At 43.6% G+C, this 18,289-nt stretch overlaps 1 protein-coding gene across 5 annotated transcripts in view; it reads left to right on the top strand.

Annotated features, from left to right (window-relative positions):
• SGCD (sarcoglycan delta) overlaps positions 1-18,289 on the top strand; it is a 501,599-nt gene that overhangs the window by 192,629 nt on the left and 290,681 nt on the right. For 3 of the 5 annotated variants that reach the window (XM_034778041.1, XM_034778040.1, XM_034778042.1), the window contains exon 2: positions 5,306-5,474. The exons of 1 other annotated variant lie outside the window; for it this stretch is intronic. The gene's annotated coding sequence lies outside the window, so the exon portion shown is untranslated. Of the gene's footprint in view, positions 1-5,305; positions 5,475-7,017; positions 7,116-18,289 lie in introns of all 5 variants that reach the window. One more of the 5 variants, XM_034778044.1, reaches the window with a different exon arrangement.

Here is an 18,289-nt window from a genome sequence, read left to right as displayed (position 1 = left end):
AGTGTCTGAGCAAGTTGTAGCTTTGGAAAGTATTTGCAGTGAAGTGATTAGAATAAATCAAATAACAAGCATGGTTAACCAGTGTTCTTATTTCATTTTACCCAGATACCCTTGGGCTGCACTAAAAAAAGAGAACAGCAGAATCAGAATATCTCATTAGATTCATGTCTCTACATCTTCGCACCATTCTGTCATTACTTTGCAGCAACATCCCTTAACTTAATTAATTTGCAGAATAAGTCAGACTCTAACCTATCAGACCACAGCACCCCACGAAACTTTCCAATTACCTGCTACCCATTGTAAGGAGACTTCAATTATCTGCATATCCCTTGGATTACAGTGCTGCTGTTCCACCTATTTTTCTGCGGCAGAGGAAGAGAAAACACCACAAAACAGCCAAGTCTCGGTTTTGCTGGAGACTCTTGTTTTATTTATGTTTTGCACCAAGCCATTATAAATGACAAAGTCTGGCTGGGAAACAGTTGTCTGTGGTGTACTAAGTGTTGTAGTTGGAGAGGTTCCAAGTTTTTAACATTAGCCTTCTGGAAAGAGGGATTCAGAAGTTTAATTTCCCCCCCTTCTTTACCAGCGTCACCTTTTTACTAAATTCAAGGGAAGTAGAGGGAGAAGATATTGTGAAATGTAAAATTCGGGCTCATTTAATATTTGACCCTGCAGGGTCCCGAGGACTCCTGTGAGGTGCTGAATACCCTCCACTTCTGTTAAGGACGTTGGGTGGTTTAAGGTACTTGATCAAGTGTCAAGAAATCCCAGAGCACTTTACAAAACAATGAGCTAGGTACTGTCTGCCTGGGAAAATGTAACAACCATTACGCATTCAGCTGGATCTTACACACAGCCTTGATCATTAGACCCTGTTTCAGTTAGAAGGAGTATTTGCTGATGTAATCTCGATCGACTTCCAGAAAGTGCTTTGCGATCTTCAGTTTCCACCTAGACGGGCAGAAATGACCCTACTAAATGTTTCATGATGAGAATGGAACCTCTACCTGTTCTGCACCCCTGTTGCCCCCGCCCCACCAATACTGCTCTGCCGTATCAGCCATAGGTGCTTGCCCAAGTCCAGCTATGGTTAAAGAGGAAAATTATGAGAATGTACAGATGCATAGTTGTGTGTGCCATCCCTCTCCCGTATAAGTGCTTCAGGTCCAGACTGGCAGTAAAGAGAAAGATCTGGAATATTTAGCTGGAGGACATACGGTTCCAGTTCTTTTCAAGTCTCCAGATCCCCCCTAAGTATTTAATGTTTTCCACGCTCTATATAATTTCTTCAACTGCAGATAAGTAGATTGTAATTAATATTTTAAGAGACGAGACCAACTGGGACAGATGTGACTTTGCATACTATAGAACGTTCCAGACAAGGTGCGGTGACTGGTAGCCAAGGGAAGGGGTGGAACCAAGATGGTTCTTGAGCTGTGTGGATGTTTTAGTTGTTTTGTATAATAAACTCCTTCTCTTTAAGAAGGGCTGTGAGTCCATGATTCATGCAATGGAGACATGTAATCCCTGAGCAGGAAGCATTCACTCTGGTTGAATGTGCACTGAACAAGTTACTCATAAAAATGCTCCTGGACTAAATCCCAGATCTGGATACTGCTAAACTTTGTGGAAATTCAGGCTTGACTCTAGTTAATCAGTGTGCAAGCTCCCGTAGTGAACTATTCTGCCTCTTCTGAGCTGAGAAGAACATGGATGTGCTAGTTTGTTTTTTGTATTCATGGCCTGGTGACCGAACAAAGGCCATCAGATTCATTTCACTTAGGGCCCTTGCATAAAATGTAATCCAGGGTTTCAGACACTGAATACAAAAGTGTGGACTGGTGGGGCAGAAAGTGGTGAATAGCACAGTACATTTGGGTGATGCATGTTATTTTTTCATGTTGGACAAGGTGGAGTGAGCTTTCTGCATGTCATGGTAGCTATCATGAGGGTACTACATCATACCTCATTAATTTAGGCATACTCAGTGACCACTAGAAGTTGTAGCTCGTGCATTATTTCCCAGTAACCCATAACATAGAAACATAACCCCAACTATATGGTTGGACAGAAACGATTTCCTTGCCTGCCTCCATGTATATCTGTGTGATAGAAATTCTTCAAATGCAACCCAGATATGTTGTATTTGGATTGGTGCACTGGATGTGCTGCTTGCAGCAACACTTATAACAGTTTGCATTTAATTATACTCCATGTGGAGGTTCCACCATCACAGGCACTTGAAATGGGAGCTGGAGGGATGGCAGTTGTACGCAGTCATTACTTTTTAATTTGGCTGAAGTTATTTTTCCCATTGTGTCCCCACCTCCCAGGGCTGAAGTGCAGTAACACCTGAGGAGAGAAAATGTGAGATATCCTCCCAACAGTGGGCTCGGGTAAATGCTTGGATGAAATCTGCAGCAGTGTTTTCCAGCTCCCTGCTGCTGTTCTCTTATTCCCGTAACGGCAGTGGTTAGGACGAAGGGAAGGTTTCTTCTCTTTGCCAAGAGCTGAAAGCACACTCCTGCCTGCACCGTAATTTATGATACACCCAGCAGTGCAGGAATTCAGACACTACAGAAACTCTGAGTGAATGCATAGCGGTGCATTAAGGCAGTGTGCCAAGTCCTCCTCACCCAGAAGCTTTGCTTAGGGTGAGCATTGGCAGGCTGCACTAAACAGAGACTTTCAAAAATCATATCATTCCCCACCAGAGGCAGGGCTCTCAGACTCAGCTTGCAATGACAGTCTAGTCCTGTTGTCAAGTTTGGTCTTTTGCCTTCCAGCTCCATTGAAAGTAAAAAGAGGGGAAATAGTCTCTTTAACTTTCCTTTTTTTTTGCATTGCAACTTTCAGGAGAAAGTTTGTGCATTTCTGGTCCCCAAAGATAAACATCCCCTAAAAGCAGAGGAACGAGGTCTCGCTAGACCAAGCTCCTGCAACGTCAGCCATTCCTACACCCCCATGTCACACCCACTTCAGTCTCACAGTGCCAGACTGGTTCTACAAATGCTGTTTGAGAGGTAGGGCTTTCCGCCTGCGTTGGCAAGGAATATAAGATTTGAAGCTGTTCTACATTCTGCCTCCCCACCTGAGCCCGCGGGATGACGGAAGGGAAGCAATCTGGCAAATAAAAATAATATTTCCCTCTAAAGCCCTTCTCGACGCACAGACTGCTGTCGGACTCTGCCACTCTAGCTCACATTGCAGCTCGCACCACGAGCAGCCCTGTTGAAGAAGAAGAAGGGGTTACTCGGGGTGCAGAGCAGATTGCATGTCCATGGGCATGGGTTCCGCAGTGGCTCTGGTTACCAAGTGGACTTCCTCTCACTGCCCTCTCACTCCAAGCTGTGGAGTGGATGCTTTCTTCCCTTCACTCCCCTGCCCCCTCGCTTCACCCCCTCCGGGTTTGCTTTTCTATTGCAGGTTGCCTGAGTCAGTTTTCTACATCTCTTTAGCCCAGTGGGGTGTGTGTGTGTGTTGGGGGAATCTATGGGAGGATGTAATGGGCGCTGTGCTCGGGGGCTGCTGATTCAGACTTGACCCCTTTGGAACTGTCTGCCCGTAGTATGTTTTTGTTGTTTTTGTCTTCTCCTCTTTTTCTTACTATTCCTGGCATAAAACTAGCATCTGTCCATCTTTCTTGCAGCCATGTTCAGACTATGTTACAGATGTGACACAGGCTGTGTTATCTCAGAAGTAGGGTGCAACCGGGCGGCCTGCCCCCTTTTACGGGCCAGGGGGGCGAGGGAGCAGCTAGCCCCATTCTGGAGAAGAGCCCAGCAGTTGAGTGCTGGGAATCCTCTGACCCAGCGGGACAGCATCGAGTGACTGGGGCTGAGGATTCCCAGCCAGGGGATATAACTGAAGGGCCCAGCTCCATGATGAGCCTAGAGGAGAAGGCTGTGGGGGGACAGAAGGCTGCAAGAGGGCAGACAAGCCCTGCGGGCCAGTCGTTGGACGGGGGGAAAGTTCTGACCATTAAGCTGCCAGAGGCCAGAGCACCCCACAGTCTCGGTGGGGAACAGGACGGTTACTTGATGTTGTTGTTCCATGGTCCCTTTTATTTATTGTTTTGAAGAACAAACAGGACCCTAAGGTGAGGGCGACAAACTGACCTGGGTGTGGCTGATTGTCTGTCCCACGCTGATGACCAGTCCACCAGCCTACACGGGGATTCAGGACATATTTGTATCAGGCGTTTTCTGTCTCCATTTTCCATTTGAGCATTGCAGCCGTTGAGGCGAGGGTACCCAGAAATTCAAACCGTGGCAGAGGCTGCAAGGTCCATCAGAAAAAGCACCAGACAGGGATTTAGGAAACCTGGGTTCTGTCACCAGCTCTGCCACTCCCTTGCTTTATGATCTCCTACGCCTTATATGTCTTGTCTATTTAGATAGTAATTCGTTAGGGCGAGTCATGTCTCTTACGGTGTGTATGTACAGCGTTGGTAGCACAGTGGAGCTCTGATTTCGGTTTGGGCCTTTAACTGCCGTTCTAATACAAATAACTAATAATAATAATGGGGATTAGAATTCCTGACTCTTTTTCCAAGTCCTTCCCCCCGCTTGAGGTGTGATTTCCAATAAATTGCTCAGGCCGAATTTCTCAAACCCCGCTGCCTGTGGTTAGGCACCAAAATCAAAGTGACCCGATGTTTCAGAAGTGTTGAAAACTCACAGCTGTGTGAGTGGGTGCTGCTGGGCGCTGAGCTTTTTCAACAATCAGATGACTTGAGGTGCCTAAGTCGGGAACCCGTGTTTGAACATTTTGGCCAACAGTAACTAATTCACAGAGATGCCATAAGGCCTAATTAATTAATGTTTCCTTATGAGCTTTGAGATTTGTGAACGAACTGCACTGTACAAGTGCATCAAAGTGTTGTTTGCTTTTGTCCGTGTTTTTAACTTTAAATCCCCTTAATTTGAACGTTCTGCTCTCCCAATGGAAAACTGTAATGAATAAGAGTGTTCTCTAAAGTTATGCAGGAGTGTTACTGTACTTCTGTGAGCTTAGACTGAAATAAAGTGCATCATTTCCTGGCTTAGGGACACATTTAAAACACCATAAAGCAAGAATAGTTTTGCGCCATCGTTCTTGAATTCAAAGATTTCCCTGAAAAGGTGCCAAACATGATGGATTGTCGCAGGCTCTTTGCCCTGGCTTGACATATCATTGATATCAGATGTTCTCTTACGTTCTATTCTGAACCTGCCAAACGACTGACCCTAGAATTTAACGCCACATCTTCTTCTCTTTTCTCTTTCTGAATGACATCTTTTCTGCTCCGGCTCCAAAGAACTGGAGGATACTGCAACATCCTCGGGGACATACAGAAAGCTGAGCTGGAGGCTGTGTGGGACTTAAAAAGGACTTCCAGTTGGTGGTAGCCTGAGGAACTTCCTTTCACGCCAATGTTGCTCCGAAACTAATTGTCGCCAGAATTCGGAACTATCAGGTTTGCTAAGGTATGTGATTTTTGCCTTTGTTTGCATTTCTAAATGTTTTCTGAACATCTGTCTATGGCACTTGTAACTATGGTTCTGCATATTTACATGTAGGTAAATGCAGCCCACAAACTGCCTCAGTGAATGCCCTGTACTCCTTGATTTGGAGAATACTTTGCAAGGTTACAGTGCTTTTAAAGTCACTGTCTGGATGAAGAACATGTCAAGTGCCTTTATTGAATAATCGACTCATTTATGCCTGTGTACGGTGGTTTGTAAAGTAGCCTTGTTGATAGGCACCTGGATTTTGAAAACCACTGATAGCTGATGATTAGAAGGTCAGAGACCAAAATAAAATAAAAATAAAATAAAATAAAAGCCAAACAAACGTAAAAAACAAAGAAAAGAGAGATCATGCTCCAAAAGCCATTCTCTTCTTTGTCACTTGTATTTCAACATTGTTGGCCTAGGATGAAATTTACTATATTGGTTTGTTACATGATAATCGGCTCATGTCTTTGTTGTGTGCAGATTCTGATGTCACAGAGCAGAAACTCACATGGCATAGAGCAAATAGTCCCGAGTCGCAGGTGTAGGGAAACATTTAGAATAACACGATCTATGACAACCCATCTCTCTTTGTTTATTCCAAGGAAATTGGGTTTATTTATTTATATTTTTGGATCATCAATTGGAAAGATATTTAAAAAGCTTTGAAAGTGTGAATGCAAAACCTTAGTTCCTAGGTCTGCATGGATTTGTATCAAACGATAAAGCGATAAAAAGTACATGTGTTTTATTCTCATTAATATCTGAATAAGAGAGAGACTTCCTCCACACACTGCAGTAGCAATACGGTGTTCAAGCTTAATGTAGGAGTGTTGAAAAATCCAAATAGAAGTTAGATTTTCATATATTTTAAAGCCTCCAAGAAAATGTGGCGTTCTCTTACATTAATTCTTTTGGTGTGATCAGACTAATGCCACTTGTTCTGTAAATAGTGAAATTTAATTCAGATACCTCACTGGAGTTCCATTTGTAACATTTGCATACAGATTACATTCAGTTTTGGAATGGCTGCAGTACAGAAATATGACTACAAGACTCGCATGATTTCAAACCATCTGTGCCCACGCTATAGTCTGTATCATAGTTTGCTTACTGGACTTGACCATTGGCCTGGCAATAGAAATACAGATCACAAGAGATCCTAAGACAGTGACTGGTTCAGAGCTGCGGGAAGCTCCTCTTCTACCTTCAGTGCAGCGAGAAAGAGGAAGGATTGGAGAGGGAAATGAAAGTGAATCCCTTCACTCCCAGGGCCCGGGGTAGGGAGAAAAGAATGAGAGAAAATAATGGGCGGAATGGAATTGCCCCAGTCCTAGTGTGACATTGTTTGTGATGCTGTGATGTTGTTACACCAATGCACGGTGAGGCTGAATTATAACAACAGGGCTAAGTCCCAAGACCAATATGAACAGCCAATGGCAGGGCATGGCTACACATTTATTCTGTAGTTCTCTGCACTGCCATTCAATGATACGATGTTCTCTGGTTCCTCAAGCGTCTGTACTGATATAATCAAATGCAGTGCTCCACGTACTCTGCCGGAGTCTACACTGTTTACAAACAAACTCCCATGGAAATTCCTGCCATTAAATTGTAAGTATTGCAAGCTTTTTAATCTGTCTAAATAGTGCCTGGTCGTAATGACAAAAGGCGCTGCTAAACATGCGTCTGACGAAGTGGGCATTCACCCACGAAAGCTTATGCTCCAATACGTCTGTTAGTCTATTAGGTGCCACAGGACTCTTTGTCGCTTTTTGCTAAACTTATGAGTACACTGTCTGGAGATGAAGGCTAAAGGTGGAGTATTTTGCAATCAAGGGAACTCTTTCAGTCCTAAAGGGAAATATTTTACACAGCTGTAGCCTGGAAATCAAATCAGTTTGTTTTATTGCACATTTCTCGTTTATATTTGTAAGTGAAAGCGTGTAAATCTTTCGTGTGTGTATTTTGCTGGCTGCCCTGCTCTGGGAAAGCTCAAGGCGCCAGAAGACGGGCGGTGATCTATCGCCAGCGCTTTGAGGACCAGTATCTGATTTTCATGCAGCTTCAACAAATCAGAATTATTAAGGAAAGAAAACAAACAGACAAATAACCCGCAACCCTAGCAAAGTGTTATAACACACTGGCTGTTGCCTTTCTGGCTCTGATCCAGGATCTATGCACTAGCATTAATATATGGAGATATACCTACCTCATAGATCTGGAAGGGACCCTGAAGGGTCATTGAGTCGAGCCCCTGCCGTCACTAGTAGGACCAAGTACTGATTTTGCCCCAGATCCCTAAGTGGCCCCCTCAAGGATTGAACTCATAACCCTGGGTTTAGGAGGCCAGTGCTCAAACCACTGAGCTATCCTCCCCCCCAATGGCCTTGTGGTTTGTTATGACAATTTACCAGCCCATGCACAAGAGCTATCCACTTGCCCATTATCATCATGTTAATGGTGCCTGTCCAAAAAACTGATTCACCCCGGCCAGGTGCGCAAGTAGAATTTTGCAATGCCAACAAGAGGTTGCCAGGAGTGAATCATTTTGCATGCTATGACTTGAGTATGACGCTGGTGCAGAATTGGCGGAACTTCACAGGGTCTGCTGCATAGGAGTAAAACCTTTCCTAAACAAGGGTTTCCCCGCTGCAGATTTATTCTGTATTTGCCCTAGGAACTGCTTGTTCCCATTTCAGTATTGCCAACCTCAAGCATTCCAAAATCATGAGTCAGGTCCCCAAATAATAGGAGATTTTTCAAAAGGATCATCTGGGGTTGCTTTTTATTTGTCTTCAGGCTTCTGAGCGTTTAGACTGCACTTGGGTCACCTTTTCAAACTTTTCTCTGCAGTCATGAGAGCTGGAAACTTTGATAACGAAAGCAGAGATTCACATGGAATCACATGAATCTGGGGTCTGGAGCTTTAAGGAAAACCCCACCTATTGTGAGACTTGTGCTAAAATCATGAGAATTGGCAATGCTGCTATTTTACATCCAATCCATCTTAGGCACTTATATGTCCCCCCCCCTACCGTAGTGCCTCACAATCTTTAACATAACCTAGCAACATCCCTGGGAGGTAGGGAAGTGCTGTTGTCTCCCTTTTAGGGATGGGAAACTGAGGCCTAGAAGCTTGTCTGAGGTCACACCGGACATTTGTGACAGAGAAGGGACTTGAGCCTGGCTCTCCTTAGTCCTAGGCTCTCACTCTAATCACTATACCATCTTTCCTTCCTGTACCCCTCCTTATACCACTGTCTACATTCCCTGAGCAGCAGTGAAAGGCTCGCCAGATAAGGGATTACAATGCCCCTGTGAGACTGCTGTAGAAGCAAAGGAATGAACAGGTGAGAAACAAGTCAGACTGCAAGGCCCTCACCTTTGGTTCCTCCCATAACCCAAAGCAGCTGTTGGCTGGATTTGTGCATTTCTGGAAAAAAACTACTGCAGAATCAGGGAATTGTCTTTCTCATACCTCCGTTCCCCATGGAACTGAAGCTACAGCACGCAGGTTACAACTGTAGCCAGCCCCAAGTCCTGAACATTGCTCCACTTGCTCTGTAGCTCTAGTAGAAATGACACCATATGTCTAAATAACGCTTAGCTGAAGACATTCATCTTTGCAACACGCTGTTGCTTGCTCATGTGTGACATGTAATTGTGCTGATGATAATCTTGTGTGCGGAATTTTTTTAAACTGATCTACAGATAACACACACACTAATATTTTGTCTTCAAATTGCTTGTTGTTAGATTAGTAGGGATTATATAATGCTTTAAAAATCTCTTTTTTGCTGAAGAAGTGCATTTAATTAATACATAGGAAATTGTTTTTTTAAGTGCCCATTAAATGTAGTTATTAAATTTTATCTTGCAAGTATAAGTGAAATAATCTGTGTTCATTTGATGTGTTTTATAGCTCGTATAGCAGTTAATTGTCTTTGGAACATTGATTCTTGGACATGTTCCCCTGTTTCAGGTGAAGTCATTATCTGAGTTTAACCTTCCCTTATATGGTGGGTAAAAATCGGTCTTTTAAATGTTTTTAATCAGATTTTTTAAAAATTTAAATACCGATTTATGTTTAAAAAATTTGAAAATTAAATTTGAAATTGTGACAACCTACATTAGATTTAAATTTACTAAAATATACTAAAACCATTTACATTAAAGGAAAAGAATAACATTAAGCAGTACCTGTTTGCTGCTGAAGTTTTAAAGACAGTTAAATCATTGAACTGGTGGCAGTCACTGGCTAAACACCTCTAGCCATGTTTGGTGAAGTGCTAAACCAGATTTTGACACCAGTAGCCTCTAATGCACATGCAGAAAGAATATTTTCTTCTTTTCAGTTTATTCAACTAGTTCAATATAAGTCAGGGCAGTACCAATTTAAACCGCCTCAGATTTCCAGAACAATAGCAAAGGCAAATTAAATAACCCCATTTTGAGTGAATGCTTTCCTACAGTTGCTGATCACACTTCAAAGACTTTGTTCTAGGGAAGTAGGCCCGTATACAATATCCTTTCCTGTGTGTGTATTTCACAAATAAAGGTATGCAGCATTTTTATACAAGTAAAAAATAAGTGAATCTTTTCAAGCACTTGTCTGAACTTAGCTTTCTAGGATATGGAAATAGGATGGCTTTTATATTGTGTGTGTCTTCTTGGAAGATCAGCAGCCTTGCTGCTAACATATCAAGTCTTCTGATGGCACTTCTGTTGCAGCCCCGTTCACCCAACCTGTCCTGACGGGGCTTTCTCTGACTCTGTTCCACTGATGTATATTGGAGCACATTCTCTAATAACAAATATCTTGGTTGAGTGAGACAGGATATCATCAGTGGAACTAAGTTGAATTTATAAGGAATTCTAAACCTAACGTGGACCTTGCAAGAAATCTATCAAGAAACAAATGCTATCTTGATGACAGTCATATAGTCCTTTGACCTATACTTAAAAATATCATAAAGCATTCTCTGTTGTTGGTTACACTGTCAGACAAATAATATATAACAAGGTCGGGCCCATCGTACACAGAAGAGACAGACCCTGCCCCAGAGAGCTTACATACTAAGTAGGCAGGACAGCAAAGGCGTGGAGGGGGAGACAGAGGTTAATTGACTTGCCCCAGGTCAGAGGGCAGAACAGTGACTCTCACAGGACTAGAGCTGAGGTCGTCCTCTGATTGCCAGTCCAGTGTCCTCTCTCCAGGACCCTGTGGCTTGCAGATGCAGTGTTGCTTCAGAAAATGTAACGAAGCTAGAGTTTGTTTTCTCCTATACGACATGTTTTACGTTACTTTATAACAATGAGTCGAAAATCTAGTTTTACTTTGTATCCGAGCAGTGGAGAAGTTTGTCTGATGACTTTCTTAGAAATTACAAATACTGAGTTAAAAAAAAAGAAAAGAAAAAGAAGGAAAGTTCCTTTCCCGTGAATGATGTGCCAGTTCTTTCCACCCCCTCAGAATCAGCCACTGAGTTGAGACGACGACAAATGCTCCCTTTTTTTACAATGGGACCATAGACATTTCGGAACTACCTGGCTCGACTAACTCCCAGCCTGCTTTCAGCCTTTGACCATCTGCCTCCCCCACCTGTATCCTGGCTTGCTTCTTAATCTCTTCCATGTGTTATGTCTTGTCTTTAGAATGGTTGGCTCATTGGTGCAGGGACTGTCCTAAATTGTGTTTTTACAGCACTTTGCACTCTGGGGCCCCACCTGGTGAATGTATTCTATTGCCTAACCTGCAGTTAGATGTTAAAAAATACTAATAATTTATAGTGTGATGCTTCATGCTCTACTGCAAACGCATGCTTGGAAACACATTCAGTGAGTGCCCGAGTGGTGGTTCACAGTTCAGAGCATGGCAAAGAGGAGGGCAGCGAATATTCATAGTGAAACATTAATTATGCTCTGCCATCCTCCTGCCTCGGGCTCAAGCCAGTTCTGTTATCCAAGTTCTCTGTCCAGTGTTTCGGAAAAAGATGAGAATATTGTGGATTCATTCCTGAAACAGTGGGAATTTTGCCTGAGCAGGACCTGAGGACCAACTTCAGGAGCGGGACTGGGGTTGATTGTTCAGGACGCTTTAGTACACTTTCTGCGGCATCTGTAGCTGTGGCAATGTCTAGCTTACCCTTAAATTGGGCAGCTATGTCCGCTTCACTGTACATCATAGGCTTTACTGTCTGTTGGTGGAGCGCAGTCACCCCTCTGCAATGATTGGTCAGAGGAGTGTGCCCACCAGAATTCCCATATTCACAAGGACAACTCGGATGCTGCTGCCCCTTCAGAAGATACAGTTTGCACTCCTCTCCCTCACTGGCCGTTTTCATTGCTTCATTAGCCTGCCTCCTCCCTGCAGCTGTGTCTGGCTTCTGCTTCTTGCACTCTTCCCCAAATTGCAGGTCCAGCGTGGTCCTTAATAGATATGAACCCAAGATGCAAAGGTCAGGAGTGTTTGGAACTGGGGTATTTACATGGGTCTGTCTCTCTCTCTCTCTCTTGTACAATGCCCATGTGTTTTGTATTACCTTAGTGGTCCAACAAAAAATAATAATAAAGTTAGATAGCTGAAGGATACAAACTCTCAAAATCCTCTCCTTTTTCGCTCTTTTTTCCCATCTGTGACCTCCCTTTTCTGTCCTGTCTTCTTTATTGTCAGTCGGTCAATAAATAACAGGGCAAAGTTGCACTTTGAGCTTCTCCACCGAAAAATATAAACAAAACGGGCCATTGATGCTACATTACGGCTTGTGCTATCTTAGTAGTTCAAGATCCTTTCCATTTAAACAGGGAGAACTCTTTGCGGTTTGTAACCTGAAAACCTGCAGTAAATTCCATGTTTTCCACTTGCAGTCTGAGCTCAGCGTGAATAGTCCTTGTCTTCCATAATTTTTTTAAAAACTGGTACAAAATCTTCAAAATCCTGTTGGAAAAGCACTCCCCAGGGGCTACTTAAATGGACAGCGTCAAGGCTAAAGCACTATACCAGTTTCACCAGTTCAGGACTCAGGCCTGCACGTTAGGCTGTCCCGTCATCCCGCAGCTCCCTGCTTGATGCTTGTGCATAGGAAGGGCATTGAGAACTGTCCTGTTTGTTTCCAGGCAAGAACAGAGTAGGCAAATAGAGCCGAGCGAGGGGGAAGAACATGCACACATGCATCAGATACCGCAGACCAACCCAGTGGTCTCCTTAGTTGGGGGTGGATCATCCAGAGTTGTTGACCTAAGTATGGGTATCCAGTGACTAGCGTGGGACTGACTATGCTAACATCCCTGCTAAGCATCTGTGCATGCCCAGTGTGAGAATATCTGATTTGAGATATTCTAGAAGTCTGAGCACACTCAGTCTTCAGGCATGTCTACGCTACAGACTGCTGCCAGCATAGCTCTGTGGTTAGGGGTATGAAGTGGTATGGTCCCTGCCTGACAGAGCTGTGCTGGCAGGAGCCCCTAGTGTAGATACAATTATACTGGCAAAACTACACTTTTACCGGCAGAGCTTGCTTCGCTTGTGAAAACAACAAGGAGTCTGGTGGCACCTTAAAGACTAACAGATTTATTTGGGCATAAGCTTTCGTGGGTAAAAACCTCACTTCTTCGGATGCGCTTGTGGAGCGTGTGGGGCATTAGTCTGTTGGTACAAAGCACTGCTTCGCTGATATATCTGGGTCCGCACTTGGCATGCCTTCCGCTATAGTATACGGCTATAGCTATACCAGTGAAGCACCTTAGTGTAGACCTGGCCTCGGCTGAAGTCTTGCCCTGGTAACTCAAGTGCTATGCCTTCTTTCCAACCAACTGGACTCCAGAATACTTACTGTATATTACAGTTGACAGTAGCTTAACAATGTTGTAGCCCTGATTTGCAGAAGGCTGGTGAAATTATCAGAACTAGAAGGCTCTTTCTTTACAGGTTTCAGAGGGGCAGCCGTGTTAGTCTGTATCAGCAAAAACAACGAGGAGTCCTTTGTGGCACCTTAGAAACTAATAAATTTATTTGGGCATATGTTTGGGCTAAATCAGATGCATGGAGTGGAACATACAGTCGGGAGGTATAAATGCACAGCATATGAAAAGATGGGAGTTGCCTTACCAAGTGGGGGGTCAGTGCTAACCAGCCAATTCAATTAAGGTGGAAGTGGGCTATTCTCAACAGTTGACAAGAAGGGGTGGAAATCACTTTTGTAGTGCTAATGAGGCCAATGTAATCAAGCTGGCCCATTTCAAACAGCTGACAAGAAGGTGGGAGTATCAGCAGGGGGAAATTAGTGTTTGTAGTGACCCATCCACTCCCAGTTTTTATTTGATGGTGTCCAGTTTTCAAATTAATTCCAGTTCTGCAGTTTCTCGTTGGAGTCTTTTAATTTTTTTGTTGAAGAATTACCACTTTTAGGTCTGTTATTGAGTGTCCAGGGAGATTGAAGTGTTCTCCTACTGGTTTTTGAGTGTTATAATTCTTGATGTCAGATTCGTGTCCATTTATTCTTTTGTGTAGAGACTGTCTGGTTTGGCCAATGTACATGGCAGAGGGGCATTGCTGGCACATGATGGTATATATCACATTTCTTTACAGTAATAGTAATACTTTTTGTACTGCCAATAAGTGTTCATTTAACTTTTTGTTTCTAATTATCATCATTGTGGGTGAAGCTAGACAATCTGCTGTTGAAATTAGACAAATTCAGATGAGAAATAAGGCAGACATTTTTAACAGTAAAAGTAGTTAACCGTTGGAACAATTTACCAAAGGTCATGGTGGATTCTCCATCACAGATAATTTTAAAATCAAGAATGGATACTCTTCTAAAAGATCTGGTCTAGGAATGATTTTGAAGAAGTTCTATGTTCTGTGTTACAGAGGAGGTCAGTCTAGATGACCACAGTGGTCCTTTCTGGCCTTGGAATTTATGGATCTATTAATTTAAGGTTACTGGAGTGTATGGCATTGTCCTGTACAGTAATGACCGAATATTCAATGCACTATGTAGTAACTGTTGGTAAATGTTGACTTTTAAACAGAGACTACTGTACTGTGGAACATCACGTTACCCTTTTGGCCCGAGCGGTTAGCCAGTATTCGGGGCAGAGTTGTTTGCGTTAGCACGAGATATCAATTATGCAAGTCAGGTGTACTCTTGGTGTAATCTTGTTTAGTTACAAAGAATGGACACAAAGTCCTATTTGCCTGAACACAGTGGAAACAACAAGTAGGCAGTTTCCTTGCTCAGAAATCCCCTGGTCTGCCACTCCAGCAAGCTCTGTGCCCAAGGTCCTCCATCTCACTGCTTCTCAGGGTCACACTCACAACTCTGTCAGGCTTTATGCCTCTAGCATGCACAGGCTGCAGCCAGTATCCTAACCCCCTGCATTTACAACCTGGGAAACCCCTCAATCCACACAGATTAGCGCCATCTTGCCATGTGGCTGATGCCTCAGGCAGTAACTGCCCAGCTGTTTTAACTATGTAAAGGGGCTTGATTGCGCCCTTTTTGGAGCCTGAATGACTCTGAATGGACCAGCCACTGGCATTAATGAGGTCTGTGGGTGTCTTTGGATCTAAGACTCACCTGCTGGCATCCATTAGTATCTTTCAGCATAATACCACCACCAGTATATCACACATACAAACCAACAGTAATATGATCTGTGTGATTTTGAAAAGGAAACCACATCAAGAAACCACGCTGAAAGAGTGCTGTTTGAAAGTGAAATTTTACAATTAAGGTGGGTCCATCCCACAGGAGTCTGTAAAAACATTTCCTCCCAAGTGCAGCTTCGTGTGTTGCTTTGCTTTATGGTGGTGCCTTTATTATTAGCTGGCACCTCATAAGCTGATGAGTTATGGGGGGTCTTATGAAGCTGTTCACATTTGAGAGTTAATGAGAAAACTCCCATTAGGATGACATGTCATTTGTTTCATAATGAGCCACAAAAGCTGGCCAGTGACGGGAAAAAAATAATTAAAATGCTTGACAGACACCATATAGACTCAAATTTAATTACATAAATGAACAGTTGTATCCCAGAATGAACTCACTGTTTTAACGATAACAAAAATAATTGCTGAAAGTTTTAACTCTTTTTATAGTCTAGATTCCAGCCAAACTCTCTAATTACCTGTCCTATTCTTGTAGTATTAGTCGAGCTTTGGGGAATTGACACAGTGCATGCAGTCTATTCGAATGCCGAGGACATACTTTCTTTGGTAGTTATGCATTATGCATGGGAGAGCATAGAGAAGTTTGGGTTTTGGAAAATCCTTGTCGCTGACAACAAAGAAGGTTGCTCTGAACGTTAATTTCTCTGACTCAAAATATTCGAAGGCCCTACCCAAACAAACAGATATGCATGTGCTTCACTTTACATGTGTGAGCAATTCCATTGACTTCAGAGCAAGCCAAAAAGGTGTCTGAAATGTCTAATAGAAACAGCCCTTGTGCAGCTGTGGTGTTAGGTCTGTGCTAAATTGGCACAGAACCTAGTTTGCTATGAGGAGTCTCTTTTCACAGGAGAATGGCACTTGGGGTACGACCACACTACCTGCCGGATCGGCGGGTAGCGATATATCGGGGATGGATTTATCGCGTCTCATCTAGACGCAATAAATCGATCCCTGAACGCGCTCCACATCGACTCCAGAACTCCACCAGGGCGAGAGGCAGAAGCGAAGTCAACGGGGGAGCTGCGGCCGTCAATCCTGCGCCGTGAAGATGGGAGGTAAGTCGATCTAAGATACGTCAACTTCAGCTACGCTATTCTCGGAGCTGAAGTGGTGTATCTTAGATCGATCCTCCTCCCCCCGTCCCCAGTGTAGACCAGGCCTTAATGCCATTCAGGCTTTCAGCTCAGTGCATACGGAACAGCAGAGCCACAATCCCCAGTTACTGACTCAGAACTAAAGTATCCTGAATGAAACACTACAATAAATACTGAAGATATTACTGAATGGGAAAGTGCCACACCCCCAGCTGGGGTAAGCCAGCACAGCTCCATTGACACCAGTTGGACTAGTCCCATGTGTGAAGTTGGAGTTACACTGATTTACTCCAGGTGAGGAGCTGGACCTCAACTTGAGCTTCCTCCCTGAGCTCATCTGGTGCCCCCAACTTGTTGTTTCTCCTTGCCTGGACTTCTTCCTAATACTTTGACCCTGATCCTGGTACTTGCCTTGTAGCACTGGGGCCTAGGTTTGGAAGCTCAGACCTGTTGTGCTTAGATTAAGCTGTCTATTAAGTTATCACAAAGACATTTTACTCTTATGGGGAAAAAAACGCAACCATATTGAAAAGAAATGGGAATGGTAGAGGGATGGTGTACGGCCACATGAAAAGCAAAATAAATGTTAACTAGCGAGCTGTTTTCCTCGTTGGTATAATTTTAATAGAAATGCTTACTTTCAAGTCTGTGGTTTGAAAAGAATGTGTTGAAAATAGCACAACCAAAAAGGCTGAATACCTGGTGGAAAGAGAAATGACCCACTGTCTTTCATATTTGGGAGAAACAAAGGGTTTTGAAGCCAACAGCCCACTGCTGTTCCTTTGTGTAAAGTGCACAGCAGAGCTTCCCATGGAGCGCTGGGAAGGAAGCCAGTGGAAACCCCGTTGGCTGCTTCTCTATGATGGATGACATTGGAGCGCATAGACAACAAAGCTTGGTAATTTTTTGTTCATTCCCCACTGGAAGCTCAGTCTGACTGAATTCACGGTCAGCATTGTGTTGCTGGAGTGTTATAATTGTATGAGTTTCTTCTTGTCCAGGAACCTGATTATAAAGGGCTGTTTTCTGTTGTCTTTTCCCTCTCTCCATCTTTGGGCCGGGTGGATCAACATAGCTGCATTTACTTCAAGCTAATCAATTACAGTGGCTGGTACCTTCCGGGGACTGATGTCACTTTATCCCTGCTGAAGATTCGGCCCATGATTCCTTTGCCACTTCCTTACTTACCCATTTTCTTTATTCTCAGCATTGCTTTCCCTCGCAGTTTTAGTGTAGAATTATAAAGAATTATAGTCCCGCATCTAGTGTAATATAATAGGCTTGGACTGGAGGGAGCAATCTCGTTTGTTTCTGTGCACTCAGGCTGTGTAATGGTGAGACCGTAATCCACATGGGTGGAACAGCCACGAGCCCAAACGTTAAGGATAAGGATTGTAAGGGCAATAAAAACAACACTAAAGCACGCCATTATGTCGGCGGACTTCTCGCCTTTATCAGTCCTGGTGGCACTCAGCTTTCGGCCCCAGGCCTGGCAATGCCCCCGGGGTTCTGTACGCTTTGTTAACATACTGGAATGAAATAAATATAAATAAAACACGTGGCTTTGGCAATGCTCATGAACATTACACTATCCATTTTGGTACCAGGTTAGGTATGAAAAATAATGCTGACCGCACAGCTCCGTAACAGACTGGGAGGATGATACGTGACTGGGAACTGGTTCCTGATTATCGTTTTGTTGATTACTGAAGCAGGGCAATAATAATTTTTCTCTATACAGCTCTGGTACAACAGCGCTGGGCTTTGGTTCTGGTGGCTGCAGGCCTGATCCAAAGTGAAGGGACACTTGCCTTGGACTTCAGTGGGTTTTGGAGGAGATCCAATGTTACCAGAAAGTCACTGGCATGTTGGAGGTGAGAGAAAAGCAGCCAAAGTGATCAAGGAGAGACTGATTCATGAGGAAAGAGTAAGAGTGAAGTTTTTGGAGCAAATAATGAAGCAGTTGTCATGCTGGGCAGATGTTGAGCTGTGATTATTGCTTTCTGTACAATGTG

The sequence above is a fragment of the Trachemys scripta genome, chromosome 8 (genome assembly GCF_013100865.1).
Source record: "Trachemys scripta elegans isolate TJP31775 chromosome 8, CAS_Tse_1.0, whole genome shotgun sequence".
Classification (NCBI taxonomy): Eukaryota; Metazoa; Chordata; order Testudines; family Emydidae; genus Trachemys; species Trachemys scripta.
This window is presented reverse-complemented; position numbering and strand designations above follow the sequence as displayed.